At 46.4% G+C, this 19,525-nt stretch overlaps 1 long non-coding RNA gene across 1 annotated transcript; it reads left to right on the forward strand.

Annotated features, from left to right (window-relative positions):
* Positions 1-17,637: 17,637 nt before the first annotated feature.
* Positions 17,638-18,488, forward strand: LOC111095375. The gene is made up of 3 exons (XR_005357157.1): positions 17,638-17,692; positions 17,923-18,041; positions 18,244-18,488. It is a non-coding gene; the product is annotated as an uncharacterized LOC111095375 (long non-coding RNA).
* Positions 18,489-19,525: the final 1,037 nt, after the last annotated feature.

Here is a 19,525-nt window from a genome sequence, read left to right on the forward strand (position 1 = left end):
GTGGCCCATATCCAAGGACTAATAGACTAGGGGTCTAAGGGCTCTTTGCCTCTTGCTACAAGCTGGGAAGACTTTGAAGGGCATCTCTGTGTGAGCTGCCTGTGGGGTCTGCTGAGGCTGTTTCTAGGGCTGCTTCTCTGCCTAGTCTAACAGGCCTCCCATGGCGCCTAAGCCCTAATAAACAACCTGCACTGACTGTTAAATGTTTTTAATGTAATTTTCATCTTGAAGTCTGCTTCCTAGGAAGCCCAATCAGTAAGTGTAAAACAGTAGGAAACCATGTGTCCCAAGCTACATGTCCTGTCTCTGGAAGAGTTAAGAAGCACTTCAGAGCAGATAACTGGGGAACTTGGCTTTGAAAGATGTACTGCTGAGAAACTGAAGAGAAGAACAGACATCCAGGCTCAAGGAACTGAGAAAATGCCAGAAGTTCCAAATTGTATGGGTCTTCATCATAAGTGGGTAGGATGAAATTAGGAACCAGGAAACAACAGCCACCAAAATTTAAACTTGTAATTTGCTAAGACTAGGAAAATAACATTGGTGCAATACTAGGTAAACTACAGACTTCTGATTTCACCAGTTTTCCAGTAATGCCTGTTTTTCTATTTTAGGATACCACATTGCGTTTGGCTAGTTAATTTTTAAAATGAGTAATATGGGGATACCTGGGTGGTTCAGCAGTCAAGCATGTGCCTTCGGCCCAGGGTGTAATCCTGGAGTCACAGGATCAAGTCCCACATCGGGTTCCCTGCATGGAGCCTGCTTCTCTCTATGTTTCTGCCTCTCTCTGTGTGTGTTTCTCGTGAATAAATAAATAAAATCTTAAAAAAATAAAAACTAAAATGAGTAATACGAATGGCACAAAATTCAAAAGCTAAAAAAGTGACCTGTTGCTGTCCCCATCTTCCCAGTTGTCTTCTAGGAAAACAACCATTTACCAGTACATTGTATACCCTTGCAAATATGCATGTTTGAGCATATACATATGTAACTCTCCAACCTTGGGTTGGAAATTTGAGTTCTTTTTTGTTTTTACATAGATGGTAGCAGACTGTATAACCTGTGAATGTCCTTTGTGTGTTTTCATCTATATGGTTTGACAGTCTTACCCTATATAAACTTCTAGGTCTGTGTTTTTTCTAGTAGCTGCATGGTGTTCACTGTTTATTGTCCTATAAATTGTGAAGTAGATAATCCTTAGAGGTTTGAGAACTTTCGTCCTAAATTAGTTCCTTATCCTTGTAAGCAACCAACTCCAAGGTTCCCAGCTCCTGGTCTATCCTGGATAGACTTCAATTGGAACAATCAAATCTGAGTTTTCTAAGCAGAGGATGTTTCTGAGAGGCAGTCTTACAGGATTGTACAGTCACATCATTGAGTATGACCAGGGTTGTCAGAGTTTTTTCTTCTATATCTGTATCTTTTATGAGCTCCAGGCTCTCTGTCCCTTTCTTGGCTGTCCTTCAGAGTTCTGGTCGCAGCTATACAGAAAGGCTTGCTGGGGTCCTTGGCCAGGTTCTCTCCCTTGCATAGCCTCCTTAAGCTGGATCCTATCTTTGTTCAGATGTTTCCAGTGTGCTATTAAAGAAACATGGGGCTTGTGGGAGCATAGAGGCCTGGAAAGGCCTCTGAGAGGAGATAGGCAAGATACTATGTAACAGAAGTTCTGATAAGAAATGGAGGCAAAGTATGCAGAATGTTCACAATCTGCTGGTCTCACGCCTTACCCTGGGTAAGAATCAGGCTGGGAAAACAGAGTAGTCAGTCCTACAGAGGCTTGTGCATCTAGATGTTTCATCAGCCAACATGACCCCGGGGAAGAAAGCAAGTTTAATTCCAGTAGATATGCCAGGACTGACAATAACCAAGGATACAATCAGCACTTGGGGACAAGCACTAACAAAGATGACTCCGGGGGCGCCTGGCTGGCTCAGTCGGTAGAGCGTGCTACTCTGGATCTCAGGATCATGAGTTTAAGCCCTACATTGGGTGTAGAGCTTATTTAAAAAATAAAGTGGAAAGTTACTTTAAAAAAAAAAATTACTTCAATGAAGGGAGGACACTCCAAGGAGTTCTTAACCTTACTGAAGATAAAACCTTAGAGTCCTGGCTGCCATGGAAGAGGGGAACTGGGAAACAGGAGATTTGGCTCCCAGCCATCCTGCTACTGCTTTCTGTGTGATCTTGGGCAGAGACTGGCCTGAGTTTATTTCCTGCATGGGTGTTCTGCGTGACTTCCAGAACTAAAGCTCATCTGGAGCAGAATGCTTAGGGGCCATTAGTAGGATTGAACTTCTAGACCCCTTGTGGTGAGTGGAGGGCAGGGGCAGGGGGCTGCAGAGAGGGAGAATGAGACTATTTCTAGCCAGTATCTTGTGAGGGAAAGTAGCACATGTTGTATCCAAGCCAGAATCTCCCAACAAGAGACCCTCCAGAGTTGTCTCCTCTGTGGCACAAGGACCAGCAGCATTCAAAATGGTGGTTGGGGGATCCCTGGGTGGCTCAGCAGTTTGGTGCCTGCCTTCAGCTCAGGGCATGATCCTGGAGTCCCGGGGTCGAGTCCCACATTGGGCTCCTTGCATGGAGCCTGCTTCTCCTTCTGCCTGGATATCTCTCTCTCTCTCTCTCTCTCTCTCTCTCTCTCTCTCTCTCTCATCTCTCTCTCTCTCTCTCTCTCATAAATGAATAAAATCTTTAAAAAAGTAGTGGTTAGTCATCAGCCTATGTTCCTTTGATACGTGTAGTTGCCCTGCCAACTTATGATGAACATATAGCATGAACAAGGAAGAACTTAGTTGTTTTAAGCCCCCGAGATTTGGGGATTGTAATGGTCATATGAGCCACACTAAGGTGACTGATGCTCGTACTTTGACCCTTTCTTCCTCTCCCTCGGTTTGATGCAAGGGTTGTCCTTCCTTCTCTCTAGTCCTAGAGGCTCACTTGTTTTCACATCCCTCCCACTTGCTCGGGGCTTTCATCTGCAAACAATTATCTTTCTCACTCATTCATTTGTAGCTGTTCACTTTCTTCTGCCCTCAAACAACTCCAAGGTGAAAGAGCCCAAATTCAAGTCCCTGGTCCTGAAATCTTCCCTCTTCCAGGCAAGAGATAAACATGGTTACCTGGTTAGCACTGTGACCAGATAAATAAATCCATCCAGGGCTTCCTTCAGTGCTGCCCAAGATAGGTGAGAGCTTCACCTAGTCAATTCTATTTTGATGCCCATAATGCTCTGCAGTTCCTTTGTCCAACCCTTTTCTGATGCCCATAATGCTCTGCAGTTCCTTTGTCATGTTTACATGCCCATTCCTCCTTCTTTCAAACTCCATGATTCACAAAAATCCTCCAATCTCTTATTCCCAAAACTCACCCATATTCTTTGCATCTTCAAAGAACATTTCTTTACCACCTGTAGCAGCTGCAACTAGACTCCCCCAAGCCCTGGGCTTTCCTGCACCCTTGTTGGTGGCGGTCCCTAGCAGCACGCAACTGATTAAGAGCTGTGTTTTTGACAGAGGGGTAAAGTGAGGGGAAAAGGAAAGAAGGCGGAAACAAGAGTTTTGAGGAGGATATCGTCACAGATATCCACAGATATCGGAAGGGATAGGTGGGGAAATGAAAAGGAGGAGAGCTACAAGAGAAACTAGCTGTTAAAGCACATTGAGGGGTCAGTGAGGTTAAAAAGCAAAGGTGCTGGTGACTATAGTGCAAATGTCACCTAGAAGGTTGGGGCATGGTCAGGAAGGAGGAGGGCTGAGCAAGTACTGAGCAATACAATACAATTATTGTATTGGGGCAATAACAAGCCCTAAGTCACCCTTGGGAACAAGCGGCCAAGGGACATCGAGGAGCTCATCAGCTGTGGGGAGGCCAGGGACCTGGGGCCCCCAGTACGGGATGGCCATGGAACTCATCCAAGATGATGGCAGGACATGGGGTGGAAAGGAAAGCCAGGAGCTGAGTGCCAAAGTGTACAAGGAATGAGGGTGATCCGATGTGGAAGGAGGGTTGGAAGATGACAATCTTCCAAGGGTGGTGGGAGGGGAACAGAGGGTGATGAGCAGCACGTACGCTAAAGGAATGCCGCTTTAGACAAGAATGAGGACGACAAGTGGTATAGCAATGGCCAGGGGAAAGGCCGGCCCCCACTCCTGACCGAGGCACGAGGAACATGAAGAAACCAGCAGCTTACCCTTCATGGACCTGAGGACCATTTGGCACAATTCTCTGGGGATAGCCCAGCAAGGAGCAAGGTTGGGCTGGAGGGCAGGGAGCAGGCAATGGCCCACCAGTTCCTACAGGACCAAAAGAGGATTTGGGGGTGGAGAACATTATGGGAAACTTGTCCTTAGAATCATGCCCTAGGCTGATTTCTACTTGGTTCATCAGTGGGACAGATGGGGTGATGAGCACGGTAAATTTAGTTCTGAATGTAGCCTGAGGGCAGATGGCCATGGCCTTGGCATGACCATTACAGCAGAGCCAAAGAAGTAGCAGCTGGAGGTTGTCAACTATGCTTTCTACAATAGCTTCTTTGAAGGAGATGTGAGAGGCCATCACTACTGGTCATTTGGGGTTGAAAATGGCAAGAGTTTCTGCAACCCAAACTGAAACTGTTGTGAGAAATGGCTATAGATGGCCATGGCTGGCTCAGTGGGTGGAGCATGTGACTCTTGATCTGAGAGTCCTGAGATAGATGTGTGTATATTAGGGAAAGAATTTATATATACAAATTAAATTTTAATTTTTTTAATTTTAAATTTTAAAAAAGAGAGATGGCTCGAGAAGAAGCCATCTTAGAGATGAGACAAGCCTGAGACCCCAAGGTCTCTCTCAAGCATGTTATTTTTTTAAGACTTTATTTATTAATGAGAGATACACAGAGAGAGGCAGAGACATAGACAGAGGGAGAAGCAGGCTCCCTGTGGGGAGCCTGATGCAGGACTCGATCCCAGGACCCAAGGACTATGACCTGAGCCAAAGGCAGACGCTCAACCGCTGAGCCACCCAGGTGTCCCTCAAGTATGCTCTTTAAAGGTTCTTCCCCAGATAGCAGGTGCCATTCAAGCAGCAAAGACCAGATTACTACTGTCACCCTCTTATCAAAGCCACTTGTTCCACATGGGCATCAGTGAGATAGTAGGGGAAGGACAGAGCATGGGGATCAGTTAACAAAAAACTAGTCTTGACAAGATTTCTGTAATGTGCTGTAATTACATGTACATTGGAACTGGCTGAAAATAAACAAAACATCTAGGGATTTTGAGGAAATTTTATTGGCAAAGAAATTCCAAGCAGGGTGTGCTAAATCCAGTGGTTGTTCAGCCTCCAGAGGACCTGATGAGCCCCACATCTGCAGCAGCAGGAAACAGGCTTCCAAAGTGGCCCTGCCCCTGGAAGGGTGCCCTTCCTAAAGCATATGTCATGTGTGGCCTGGGAAGATAATAGACAAGTAGGAGCCTCTCTGAGTAGCTCCTCCTGGAGACCAAGACCAGGAGGGACTAAATGGGCTCAGCTGGGCACTGTGTCCTCACTCTTGTCTGTGGCCTCCGATGGCACCTAGAGGCCAGATGTACTGTGTGCTCTAAGACAGAGAAGCAGAGATGAAAGCTGTGGTCCTTTTACAGCTCAAAGATGTTCACTGTTCAAGGTGCTACACCATCACTTCTACAGTATTCTGCTGGTTAGCAGCAAGTCTGTCCACACTCTGGGGAGGGTAATCAAGTTCTGTCACCAGCCTGCCCCCCAAACTCAGGAAACTTCTAGTAGAAGCTTCTGCCTAGCTGTCAATCTTACCCTTTAGAAACAAGCTAACAGACTGCTGGGACAGAAGAAGACACATTTGAGGAAGACAGCTGCTCAGATGAATCAGAAAGTTCCAGAAGTGCCCTACAGTTACCTCGACTTCGTTATAATATTAAAATCCCATCTGAATACTCATCCCAAGCAGTAATAGGGAGTCAGTGCTCTGGAGATTATTTCTCCTCATCTTCTTATTTGTACAAAGAAAGATGACCTTGTGAGGCAACTCCCCCAGTGTGGTCTCTGCCTATAACTCAGCGGGGAGCAGAACTATGACAAGAGAAGGAGCAAATGAATTGTGGACATGTTTCTTTTTTTTTAAGATTTTATTTATTTATTCATGAGAGACAGAGAGAGAGGCTGAGACACAGGCAGAGGGAGAAGCAGGCTCCCTGCAAGAAGCCCGATGTGGGACTCAATTCCAGGACCCCTGAGCCGAAGGCATGTGCATGATCAACGCTCAACCGCTGAGCCACCCAGGCTGGACATGTTTCTTAAATGATCACAACTATTACTGTTCTATTCCAGTGATATTTTTTTTAAGATTGTATTTATTTATTCATGAGAGACACAGAGAGAGAGAGAGAGAGAGAGAGGGACACAGACAGAGGGAGAAGTAGGCTCCACGCAGGGATCCTGACACAGGACTTGATCCGGGGTTCCCAGGATCAGGCCCAGGGCTAAAGGCAGCGCTAAATAGCTGAGCCACCCAGGCTGCCCCCAGTGATAGTTTTTTAAAACATCGTAGATTTGAAAGAATCTAAAGGTAAATCATCACTGTTAGTAGTAGAGTTTAGTACGGTTTCTAAAAACAAAATCAATACATGAAAGTCAGCAGCGTAGGGCACCTGGGTAGCTCAGTGGTTGAGCGTTTCCTTCTGGATCAAGTGATCCCCGGATCCTGGGATCAAATTCCGCATTGGGCTCCCCTCAGGGAGCCTGCTTCTCCCTCTGGCTATGTCTCTGCCTCTCTCTCTGTGTCTCTCATGAATAAATAAATAAAATTAAAAAAAAAAAAAAGGAAAGAAAGAAAGTCAGTGGTGTTTCTACTCAGCAAGAAGAGAAAATATATTTTCTAAAAGGTGTCATTGGGCAGCCCAGGTGGCTCAGAGGTTTAGTGCCGCCTTCAGCCCGGGGTGTGATCCTGGAGACACCGGATGGAGTCCCACATCGGGCTCCCTGCATGGAGCCTGCTTCTCCCTCTGCCTGTGTCTCTGACTCCCTCTCTGTGTGTCTCTCATGAATAAAATTTTTAAAAAGATAAACTATTTTTAAAATAAATACATACATACATAAATAATAAATAAATAAATAAATAAATAAATAAATAAATAAATAAATAAATAAAAGGTGTTATTGAGTCCATCCATAGGTGAATGGATAAAGAAGATGTGGTATATATATTCAATGGAATAGGACAGGGACATTAAAAAAAAAAAAAGAATGAAATCTTGTCATTTGCAACAAGATGGGTGAACCTAGAAGGTTTAATGTTAAATGAAATGTCAGTCAGAATAAGACAAATACCATAAGATTTCTCTCCTATGTGGAATTTAAGAAACAAAACAAATGAACAAAGGAAAAAGGAGATAAACAAACAAACAAAAATCCCTCAGCCTCTTAACTATAGACAACAAACTAATAGGTGCCAGAGGGGCCGTGGGTGGCAGGATGGGTGAATTACATGAAGGGGACTGAGAGTACACTAACTGTGATGAGTACAGCGAAATGTACAGAATTGTTGAATTGCTATATTGTACATCTGAAACTAATATAACACTGTATATTACTTACACTGGAATTTTATTTTATTTTATTTTATTTTTTACACTAGAATTTTAAAAATAAAAACTCAACCTAACTACCTCTCAAAAATAGTAATAATAAAATAAGGAGTGTCATTTATAATAGGACCAAAACAATTTTTAACGGTGTATTATTTTCTTAGGGAGACTGTAATTGCCACAAATTGAGTGGCTCAAAGCAATAGAAATTCATTCTCTATTTAAAAGGCTGGAAATCAGAAATCAAGGTATTAGAAGCCTCCCCGCCCCCCTTTTAACATATCAAAGACAGTCTCTTTCCTTGCCTCTTCCAGTTTCAGGCGACTTTTGGCAATCCTTGACAGTCCTTGAATCAGTTCAATCCCTGCCCCCGTGTTGTCACATGACCATGTTCCCTGCGTGTTTCTCTGTGTCTTCACATGGTCTTCAGGTAAGGATACCTGTCATTGGATTTAGGGCCCATCCTAATCCAGTATGGCCTCATATTAACTAATTATATCTACAAAGACCCTTTTTTTTTTAAGATTTTATTTATTTATTTGAGAGAGTGCAAGAACAGGGAGGAGGGGCAGAGGGAAAAGCACACTTCTCCCCCACCAGCAGGGAGCCCACTGAGGGCTCTATCCTAGGACCCTGAGATTACTACCTGAGCCAAAGGCAGACCCTTCACCAACTGAGCCACCCAGGGGCCCCATAAAGACCCTATTTTCAATAAGATCACATTCTAAGAGGCAGAATACAGATGAGTTTGAAGGGAGAGACATAATTCAACCCAATACAAATGGTGCCTGGGACAATTTTAACAAGACATATGGAAAATCTTTCTGCACAAAATTATAAAATTATAGTGAAATACATTACAGAACAACTAAATAGGCTGACAAAATTGGCATTCTAATTCTTTCCCAAATTGGCCCAATGAGATGAGTCAATCCAATCCCAAAGAAATCTCATCACGTGGGTTTGATTGTTTTGGTCAAACTTAAAAAAAATAATTGAAAGTCAGAACAAGGGATCCCTGGGTGGCGCAGCGGTTTGGCGCCTGCCTTTGGCCCAGGGCGTGATCCTGGAGACCCAGGATCGAATCCCACGTCGGGCTCCCGGTGCATGGAGCCAGCTTCTCCCTCTGCCTGTGTCTCTGCCTCTCTCTCTCTCTGTGTGACTATCATAAATAAATAAAAATTAAAAAAAAAAGAAAGTCAGAACAAGCAGAAAAGCCAGGACATTCCTGAAGAAGGAGAAGCAGGGGGGGGAGGGGGGAGGGGGGAGGCGGGGGGCCTTGTAATACTTAGCTAGATATCAATACTTACTATAAATCTAATTTAGTAATCAAGTCAATGCAGTGAAAGCCCAGAGATGGAGATCAATGGAACAGAAACAGACACAAGCAAGTATAGAGACTTGAGACCTGACAGGTGTTACACTGCAGACCAGAGGGGATGGATAAAATATTCAGTAAGCTGGGCTGGGATAACTAAGCACACATACAGGAAAAACTGCAATCAGGTCCCTGCCTCAAACTTCATTTCTAGCTGGATTACTCACACGTATAAAAGAACAAACACTAATCTTTTAGAAGATAATGTAAAAGAATAAATTTTTATGACCTCAGGGTAGCCAAGGATTTCTTAAAATAAAACCAGGGGGAAAAGGGCATTAAAGGAAAACTTGATATTTTGTCTTCATCAAAACTAAAATATTAACTTGTACAAGAACGTTTGGAACAGCATTATTCATAATAGCCAAAAGGTAGAGACAACCCAAATGGCCATCAGTGGATGAATGGATAAACAAATTGTGGTATACTCATGAGTTAATATTGAGCCATGACAAGGAATGAGTACTGATACATGCTACAACTTAGATAAAAACTCAAAAATATTATGCAAAATGAAAAAAGCCATATACAAAGGCCATATATTGTATGATTCCCTTCTTAAAAACCTTTTTTAAGTTTATTTATTTTTGGGCCACTCTTTCGGGACCCCTTTCACTTCTGAGAGCTTTCTCTGTATCTTCACTTAATAAACTTCTATCACTTTACTCACACACACACACACACACACGTTTATTTTTGTTAGCAATCTCTATACCCACCGTGGGGTTTGAGCTCACAACCCTTAGATCAAGCGTTGCATGCTCTATGGGGGCGCCTGGATGGCTCAGTGTGCTGTCAGACCCTTGATTTTGGCTCAGATTGTAATCTCATAGTTATGAGATGGAGCCCCACATCAGGTTCTGCACTCAGTACAGAGTCTGCTAGGGGTTCTCTCTTCCTCTCCTTTTGCCCCTCCCCCCACTCATGTGTGCATGTGCAGGCACATGCAAATAGTCATGCTCTCTCTCAAATAAATAAAATCTTTTTTTAAAAATGGGGGGGATACGCCTGGGTGGCTCAGCGGTGGAGCACCTGCTTTCGGCCCAGGACGTGATCCTGGAGTCCCGGGATTGAGTCCCATATCGGGCTCCCTGCATGGAGCCTGCTTCTTTCTCTCCCTATGTCTCTGCCTCTCTCTCTCCTTGTCTCATGAATAAATAGAATCTTAAAAAAAAAAAAAAAAAAGTTGCATGCTCTACTGACTGAGCCAGCCAGGTGCCTCTGTATGATTCCTTTCATACGATGTCATGGACTGAATTGTGTTCCCCAAATTCATATGTGGAAATCCTCACTCCCAACATGATTGTATTTGGAGACAGGACCTTTGTCTCAGTCCACTGTAGCTGTTGCAACAAAATACCACAAACTGGGTAGCTTACAAGCAACAGAAACTTATTTCTCACAGTTCATGGATTTGAAATAATCTAAAGATAAACCGTCAGGGCAGCCCAGGTGGCTCAGCGGTTTAGCACTGCCTTCAGTCCAGGGCGTGATCCTGGAGACCCGAGATCGAGTCCCATGTTGGGCTCCCTGCATGGAGCCTGCTTCTCCCTCTGCCTGTCTCTGCCTCTCTCCCTTCCTCCCTCCCTCTCTCCCTTCCTCTCTCTCCCTTCCTCCCTCCCTCTCTCTCTCTGTCTCATGAATAAATAAAATCTTAAAAAAAACAAAAAGATAAACCATTAGCATTACTAGTAGAGTTTAGTGAGGTTTCTAGAAACAAAATTGGCTGGAAGTCCAAGATCAAGGCACCAGCATGGCTGAATTCCAGTGAGGCTCTCTTCCTGGTTCATAGCTGGTGACTTCTTGATGAGCTCTCATGGAGTGCAAGGCAAAAGTGAAGGGGAACGCATTGGGAAGCTCTTTATAAGAGCATTAATCCCATTCAGCAAAATCCCATTATGTCACCCTCATGACATAAGCCCTTCCAACGGCCCATCTCCTAACACCATCACATTGGGAACCAGGATTTCAACATAGGGATTTGGTGGGGGGTGGGGGAGGACACGACATTCAGATCATAGTAGACTTTAAAGAAGTAATAAAGGTTAAATGAGGTCATAAGGGTGGAATTCTAATCCAATATGACCTGTGTCCTTATAAGAAGAGGAAGAGACACCAAGGATGCTGGTGAGCAAAGGCTATGTGAGGACATAATGGCAAGGTAACCACCTGCATGTGAGCCAGGGAGGGAGGCCCAGAAGAAACCAAATCTGCCAACACCTTGGTCTTGGGACTTCTAGCCTCTAGAACTGTGAGAAAAATACATCTCCGTTGTTTAAACCACCCATTCTGTGATACGTCGTTGTGACAACCCTAGTAGAGTGGTATATATGATAGATCCAGAATAGACAAATCCATGGACACAGGAAGGGGATTGGTATTACCAGGGGATGAGCAGAGGGGGAATGTGGAGTAATCACTGAACAGTAACGCGTGTTTTGGGGGAGTGATGGAAAAGTTTAAAAGTTTTAAAACTAGAGAGAGCTGGCAATGAATACACAAAATATCACTGAATTTTACACTTTAAAGTGATTGTTACATGCATTTTGCCTCATTTTTTAAAAACTAGAGCATTTAGGACACCTTGATGGCTCAGCAGTTGAGCATCTGCCTTTGGCTCAGGGCCTGATCCCGGATTCCCAGGATCGAGTCCCGCATCCGACTCCTTGCAGCTCTGGAGCCAGCTTCTCCTCCCTCTGCCTGTCTCTGCCTCTCTGTGTCTCTCATGAATAAATAAAATCTTTAGAAAACAAAACTAGAGCATTCAAATCCACAAAGACAGAAGTTAGAACGGTGGTTGCCAGGGGCTGAATAGAGAAGAGGGAGTTAGTGTCTAACAGTACAGAGTTTCAGTTTGGTAAGAGGAAAAGTTCTGGAGCCAGAACTGGTAGCGATGGTTGCACAAAAGCGTGAATGTGCTCAAAGGCACCAATCTGTCTACTTTTAAGTGGCAAAAATGGTAACTTTCACATTATGCATACTTCACCATAATTTAAAATATTTGTTAAGATTTTTATTTATTGGGATCCCTGGGTGGCGCAGCGGTTTAGCGCCTGCCTTTGGCCCAGGGCGCAATCCTGGAGACCCGGAATCGAATCCCACGTCGGGCTCCCGGTGCATGGAGCCTGCTTCTCCCTCTGCCTGGTCTCTGCCCCGCCCCCCTCTCTCTCTCTGTGTGACTATCATAAATGAAAATAAAAATTAAAAAAAAAAGATTTTTATTTATTTATTTGAGAGTGCACAAGGAAGAGCAGAGTGGGGAGGGAGGACAAGCTGATTCTGCACTGAGCTCAGAGCCTGACATGGGGATCGAAACCAGAACCTGGAGATCATAACCTGAGCCACCCAGGTGCCCCTAAATTATTTTCTTAAGATTTTATTTATTTATTCATGAGAATACACAGAGAGGAGAGAGAGGGAGAGGCAGAGACACAGGCAGAGGGAGAAGCAGGCTCCATGCAGGGAGCCCGACGTGGGATTCCGGGTCTCCAGGACCACGCCCTGGGCTGAAGGTGGCGCTAAACCACTGAGCCACCCGGGATGCCCTCTAAATTATTTTTTAAACTAAAATTTTACATTTAACAAGGGACCTTAATCAAGGTGGGAGGTTAAGCCTACACTTCTCAATTTTTCTGTAAACCTAAAACTTTAAATCATAAAGACTACTTTGAAAAAATTGTCAAGCATCAATTGAGAGAAGATATTTGCAGCACCTATCTTGGCCAGGGGTGGAGGAAGGGTGGAGGAGAAAGACTCCAAAATGTATGAAAAGAGAGCTCAGAGAATAAGGTTGTAGCAAGTCCATGAGTGTTTTTATCCACTTTCCCCCATGCTTAGGCTCAGGACAGACTTTTTTTTTTTAAGATTTTATTTATTTATTCATGAGAGACACACAATGAGAGGCAGAGACACAGGAGGAGGGATAAGCAGGCTCCATGCAGAGAACCCAATGTGGGACTTGATTCCAGGACCCCAGGACCATGACCTGGGCCAAAGGCAGGCGCCAAGCCGCTGAGCCACCCAGGGATCGCAGGACAGACTTTTTCCTAACTTCATCTAACCGTTCTGCAGACCAAGTTTCAAGCCCTACTTCCAAGCAGACCCTCCCTCTCCCTCAGCACTAGTTTTCTAAGGATGCTATAAGAAATTATCACAAATTTAGCAGCTCAAATCAACACAATATATTATTACAGTTCTGAATGTCAGAAGTCCAGGCTGGGTTAGCAGGTTTCTGTACTCTGGGTCTGACAAGAACAAAATCAAGCTTTTGGTAGCTGTCTGACGAGGAGGCTCTTTGAAGAAACCACTTCCAGGCTCATTCTGAGGTGTTGGCGGAATCCAGTTCTGTGTTGTAGAACTGAGGTCCCTGTTTCCTTGCTGGCTGCCAGCTGGGGGCCCCCCTTAGCTCCTAGATGCCTCCCCCTTGTCCTTGTAACATAGCCACTTGCATCCCAGAACCAGCAGTGGTACAGCAAATCATCTTCAGGCTTTAGATTTGCCCCAAATCTCCCAGCCAGCAAGTTGTGAAGCCAGGGTCCGAATCCCCTAACATCTTAGAGCCAGCGTCAGCCTGTCCGATCATCCCATTCTTGCAATTCTTACTCCTCCTTTCTTTTTCTACCACAGCTCTCTGAATCCAGCCCAAAACATTCTCTGCTTTTACCGGTAGCCATAGGGCCCACTTGATGATCCAGGCTCATCTCCTTATTTTAGGACCCTTTTTAAACTACATCAGCAAAGTCCTTTTTACCGTGTAATATATTTATAATTACAAAATAAGTTATATAACTCCGCACATAATCACAGGTTCCAGAGATTAGGATACGGACATTTTGGATGCCTGGGTGGCTCAGTGGTTAGCATCTGCCTTAGGCTCAGGTCATGATCCTAGGGTCCTGGGATCAAGTCCGGAGTCGGGCTCCCTGCAGGGGGAAGCCTGCTTCTCCCTCTGCCTATGTCTCTGCCTCTCTCTCTCTGTCTCCAATGAATGAATGAATGAATGATTAAAAGGATATGGGCATCTTTGGGGGCCCTGTGCCTATTATCTTACGCCTCCCTAGACGTCTTGGTGTCCGACCCCACTAAGTACAGGTGGGCACACCGACGCCCAGAGGGCCATCTCCGTCCGGGCTGCTCCCTGACTTGCCCCAGGTCTCCCAGCCAGCACGTTAGGAAGCCACAGGGCCCAAATCCCAGATCTAACTGCAGCACTTTCCCTCAACCACCAGGTAGATACACAGTCTAGTAACAATACCACTTGCAACTGTACTGCCTGGCGCTTCTTTCAATCCTCCAAGGGACCTTCACGCCCATTTTCCCAGTTAGTCGTTTCAATCACCCTGACAGGTATTCAGAAGTGGGACCGCCGGCTTCACCTGATCCACTGGAAAGCTCAGCCCAAACCTGTGGCACCTGTGCCGGCCGGACCACCCCACCCCCACCCCACCCCCGCCGCCAATCTTTCCTTTTAGTCTGTCTGGGGACCACAGGCCTAGAACAGAAGGTGATCCACTTATGCCCCCCCGCCCCCAAATAGCACGGTAAGGCAAAAAACAAAAAAACCCAAGTACTGAAGCCCCGCTGGGCGGCAGGCCCTGGGAGAAAGGCGGGGACACAGCGAGGGGAGGGGCGGATCGCAGCCCTGGGGGGCCCAGGGTCGAAAGACGGCTTCTGCAACGCTGGGCTCACACCTCCGCCTGACCACCTGACCCCCAGGTCTCGGCAGCGCAGAGCCACGGCCCGAGCGCAGGGCTCGCACCTGCGGGGACCCGCCCGCGACCGCAGGACACCCGGCCCCGGCGCCAGCGCATCCCTCGGGCTTCCCGCCGCGGGCGCGGCCGTAAAGGGGGCCCCTTCCGTCGCGAAAGGGGTCGCAAAGAAACAGGGCGCTGCGCTGCCGCACGGCGGGGAGGCCGTGCCGCACGTGACTTCCGCTCTTTGAAGGCGACAAGTGTGGGGCAGTTCGGTTAAAAAGTCCACCCGCGCCCGTTGTTGCTCAGCACGGCTGCGTTCCGGCGGAGCTCGGCCCTGCGCCGGGGCTCGCTGTCGGCCCAACGTGCACGCGCGGCTGGGGCCAGACCCTCCCGCCAGCCCCGCGCGCCCCCACCCCGTGGGGCGTCCCCGCCCTCGAGCGCGAGCACCTGCGGGCCCGCGGGCAGCTCCGGCGCGGGGTGGGCGCCCCGCCCGGCTGTGACGAGAGGCGGGCCGAGATGCAGGGTCGCGCGCTCTTAGGGAAAATGATTTGATTTTCTTAAAAGATGAGACTTGGGACAGCCCCGGTGGCGCAGCGGTTTAGCGCCGCCTGCAGCCCGGGGCGTGATCCTGGAGTCCCGTGTCGGGCTCCCTGCAGGGAGCCTGCTTCTCCCTCTGCCTGTGTCTCTGCCTCTCTCTGTGTGTGTCTCAATAAATAAATAAATAATCTTAAAAAAAAAAAAAAAGGTTGAGACCTAAAGGTCAGCAGTAGAACGGTAAGAGGTGCAGAGCTGCCAACTGGCTGGGGGATTGAACCAAAGAAAACCCTAGGCTATAATAAAGCAGAATTCGAGGGAGGAGAGCAAAATTGGAAAGTGTGAAACAGAAGTCCACCATTGAATGTCCCTACGTTTTGCCAGCAGTTTTGAGCGTTTCGCTTGACCAGAGGTGGCGTTCTGCACCATTGCTCCTCTATCCCCGCACAGTGGAGTCTCACGGGGGTCAAAGGTTAAAGCAGTCCAGCGTGATCTGAACGCAACTTCCCTGAAACAAAGGGCAGCAGACTTTAAAGGCTTGGGTGTGCTGGGGAGAGGCACTGAAGGGTTAAAGGCAGAGTTTGGTCCATGTGACTAGGCCATCTGGATTGGCTCGCTGGAGCACATCCAGAGAATCAAACGTCTGTCTTCATGGCAGGGGCCCTGGTGCCAGCTGGACTGGGCACCCACCCAAGTGAAGCCCTGACCTGCGCCAAGAGTGAGGCCAAAGAGATGGCTTTCAGGTGCTCAAGGAGACTGTTTCGGGTGGTAGTAGAAGATTGACACTTCAGAGAGGGGAAAGAGGATTTATAAGTGCAAGCTCTCTAAAGTAGCTGCTGTAACAGGGATCTCGGGTGCTTCTCTATCCGTAGGTTTTGGTTGGAACAAACAGCAGACGTTCCCAGCAACTTTGAGCTTTGCCCCTGTAGGCACTTTAGGGTGGGGTTGGGGCTGGGGTCTTGTTCATCCTGGGGACGCAGCCTTAAGATGCTGGAAGCCATGCTAGAGTTTGGCCAGGTGTCTGAATGCCAGGGTTTGGACAGAGTGGGTATGGGCCAAGAGTTCTACAATCCTCACAGGTAACATCTTGATAATAAATTTCTCCCAATTGCCCAGGAGGTTCAGCATCAGACTCTGGTTGACTGGTTGGCTGACATCCTGGAAAAGTTGAAACCTGAGAGCCTCTTGTTCCCTTCTACATATACCACTAAATCTGCATCTAATCTATGTGGTAACCACTGTAGGAATACAGATGGTCAAACATATTCTGTTCTGGAAAGAACTTTTACTTGGGAAGGGCTTGCAAGGCAGCTTGAGTTTAGACTATAAATCGATGAGATGGTTATGGTTTTTTCCTTGGAATTTCTCAATGTTTGTAAATTTGGCTGTTTCGGTACATGTTACTGCCTCGCATGTGACCTAATCGCTGCTGGAAAACTGGGCCAAGCCAGACCCTGTCAGTTGTCCAAGAGTGGAGTTGCTGATGGAGTCCTACCTGCTTCGTTGGAAGAAGGCTGGCAGACGTTCTGTATGCAGTTTAGAACTTGTCATTTCTCTGGGAGAGAAACAATTCCCTCTGAAGTTAAATCATATTATTGGCCATATAATGTCCAAACTCTTGGGAGAGTTTGGACAACCTGGTGAGGTCTGATTTGACCTGAAACCCAGAACATGGTTCTGTTCTTTTTTTTTTTCTTAAGATTTTATTTATTTATTCATGAGAGACACACAGAGAGAGGCAGAGACACAGGCAGAGGGAGAAGCAGGCTCCCTGTAGGGAGCCCGATGTGGGACTCGATCCCAGGGACCCGGGATCACACCCTGAGCCGAAGGCAGACGCTCAACCGCTCAACCGCTGAGCCACCCAGGCATCCCTGGTTCTGTTCTTCTATTTCCTTTGTAGTTTGGTTTAAGGGTCACCATCACTAACAGCTCCCCCTAGTGCATTTTTGGCACTCTGAGGCTTGAAAGGATAGGAATTTGCGCTGAGGGTCTGGAAAGAGTACCATGGACCTACACTGAACCAGCACCACTTCATCGGCTGTCACTTGTCTAGTTATATTCATTTGAATTACACACCCCACAGGGATTCAAGGTTAAAACACCACATGTAGGGGTGCCTGGGTGGCTCAGTGAGTTAAGCATCTGCCTTCAGCTCAGCTCACCATCCTGGGGTCCTGGGATCCAGCCCCACTTCAGACTCCCTGCTCAGTGGGGAGTCAGCTTCTTCCTCTCTCTCTCTGCTCTTCCCTGCTCATGCTCTCTCTCTCTCTCTCTAAAATAAATAAAATATTTTAAAAAGTGAGGGGGGAAAATAAATAAAAAATAAATAAAAAGTGAGCAAACTTTCTTTCTTTCTTCTTTCTTTCTTTCTCCCCGTGGGTAGCCTGATTCAGGACTCGATTCCAGGACCCGAGGATCATGCCCTGAGCCGAAGGCAGATGCTCAACTGCTGAGCCACCCAGGCATCCCGTAAACTTTCTGTAAAAGGCCAGATGGTAAATGTCTTAGGGGTTTAAGCCCTATGGTCTCTGTCTTAACTTCTCAGTTCTGCCATTGTAGCTCAAAAACAACCATAGATAATTCCTAAACTAATGGGCCTGGCTGTGTTTTCAGTAAAACTATTTAGAATGATAGGAGATGGGCTGGACTGGGCCATGGGGTGGGTGTCAGTCTGAGTTATGAAAAGACCACAGATTCCATCTTGGATGTCATCTCTTTCTCTTAGGATTGCTTATCCTGGGGGAAGCTAGCACCATGTCATGAGGCCCATGTAGTGAGGGAGTGATGCCAGGCGACAGCCATGAGTCTTCTTAGAAGCAGATCACACCCCCTTCCTTGGGTCAGGTGAGATTGAAGTAGCCCAGCCAACAGCTTGACTACAAACTACAAGCTCAGTTGAGAGCTCTCAGCCACAGAAGCTATAACATGACAAATGTTTGCTCTTTTAAGCTTCTAAGTGTTGTTACGTAGCAAAAGAAAGCTTTGACAGTTCTCTAGGGTTCTCAGGCAGTCGGGGTAGAGGACTAAGCTTTGTACCTCTTCACAGATCACTCACTGACACAGGCGCCCCAGGAGGAGCATCGTGAAGTTGAGTGAGGCAGCATCTTCCGTTTGGGCAGCGTCCGAAGATGAGTGCCAGTGTTGACTGTCTCCATGAAACTCTCATAGTAGGGGTGCCTGGCTGGCTCAGTGGTTAAGCGTCTGCCTGCCGGCCCAGGGGGTGATCCTGGGGTCCCGGGATCGAGTCCCATATTGGCCTCCCTGCGTGGAGCCTGCTTCTCCTTCTGTCTGTATCTCTGCCTCAATCTCTCTCTCTCTTTTCTCTCTCTGTGTGTCTCATAATGAATAAATAGGGTCAGAAAGAAAGAAAGAAAGAAAGAAAGAAAGAAAGAAAGAAAGAAAGAAAGAAAGAAAGAAAGAAAGAAAGAAAAAAAGAAAAGAAAAGAAAAGAAAGAAAGAAAGAAAGAAAAGAAAAGAAAAGAAAGAAAGAAAGAAAGAAACTCTCACAGCAGCTAGGATTACAAGATCTTCATTTCTGAAGGGGGATCTGAGCCACATTTCTAACGTCGGAGCTCCAGACTATCCTGGGCAAGTGCACCAAGATTTGCAGATGCCTCCAGCACAGAGTCTGGCTTTAATGTTCACATTCACTGAGTTAACTGCTGTTTCTGTTCCATTTGGGGCCTCTGAGGAGTCCACACTTTTTTCCAGCTCAACATTGCATTTAAACAGATCTTTATTTTAAACATTTATTTGGGCGGGGGGTGCCTGGGTAGCTCAGTTGGTTGGGCATCTGACTCTTGATTTTGGCTCAGGTCATGATCTCGGGTAGTAGGATCATTCTCTGTATCGAGCCTGCTTGAGATTCTCCCTCTCCCTCTGCACCTCCTCCTCCCTAAAGAAAAATTAGGGGTGCCCGGGTGGTTCAGTCAGTTAAGCATCAACTCTTGGTTTTGGCTCAGGTCATGAGATCAAGCCTCACATCGGGCTCCACACTCAGTGTGGAGTCCACTTGAGATTCCCCCTCTGCTCTCCCCTTCCTGCTAGTGCTCTCTCTCTAAAATACATAAATAAAAAAATAATAAAATAAAATACATAAATATTTTTTAAAATAATAAACGTATTTAGTATTATGGTTTTGTTTCAGGGGTGAAGGTTTTAGGAAACCTAGCAGTGAGTCCTACCAAAATGTAAACTTTGTGGGCATGGGAACTTTGGTTTGTTTTGTTCACTGTTTTAGGTCCAGAGCTTAGAATATTTGTTGAGTTAATAACCTGTTTTACTGCCCAGGGAGGAAATGAGCAAGCTTTTTGAAACAGGCTCTAAAA

Source organism: Canis lupus, chromosome 3 (genome assembly GCF_011100685.1).
Source record: "Canis lupus familiaris isolate Mischka breed German Shepherd chromosome 3, alternate assembly UU_Cfam_GSD_1.0, whole genome shotgun sequence".
In the NCBI taxonomy this organism is placed as follows: domain Eukaryota; kingdom Metazoa; phylum Chordata; class Mammalia; order Carnivora; family Canidae; genus Canis; species Canis lupus.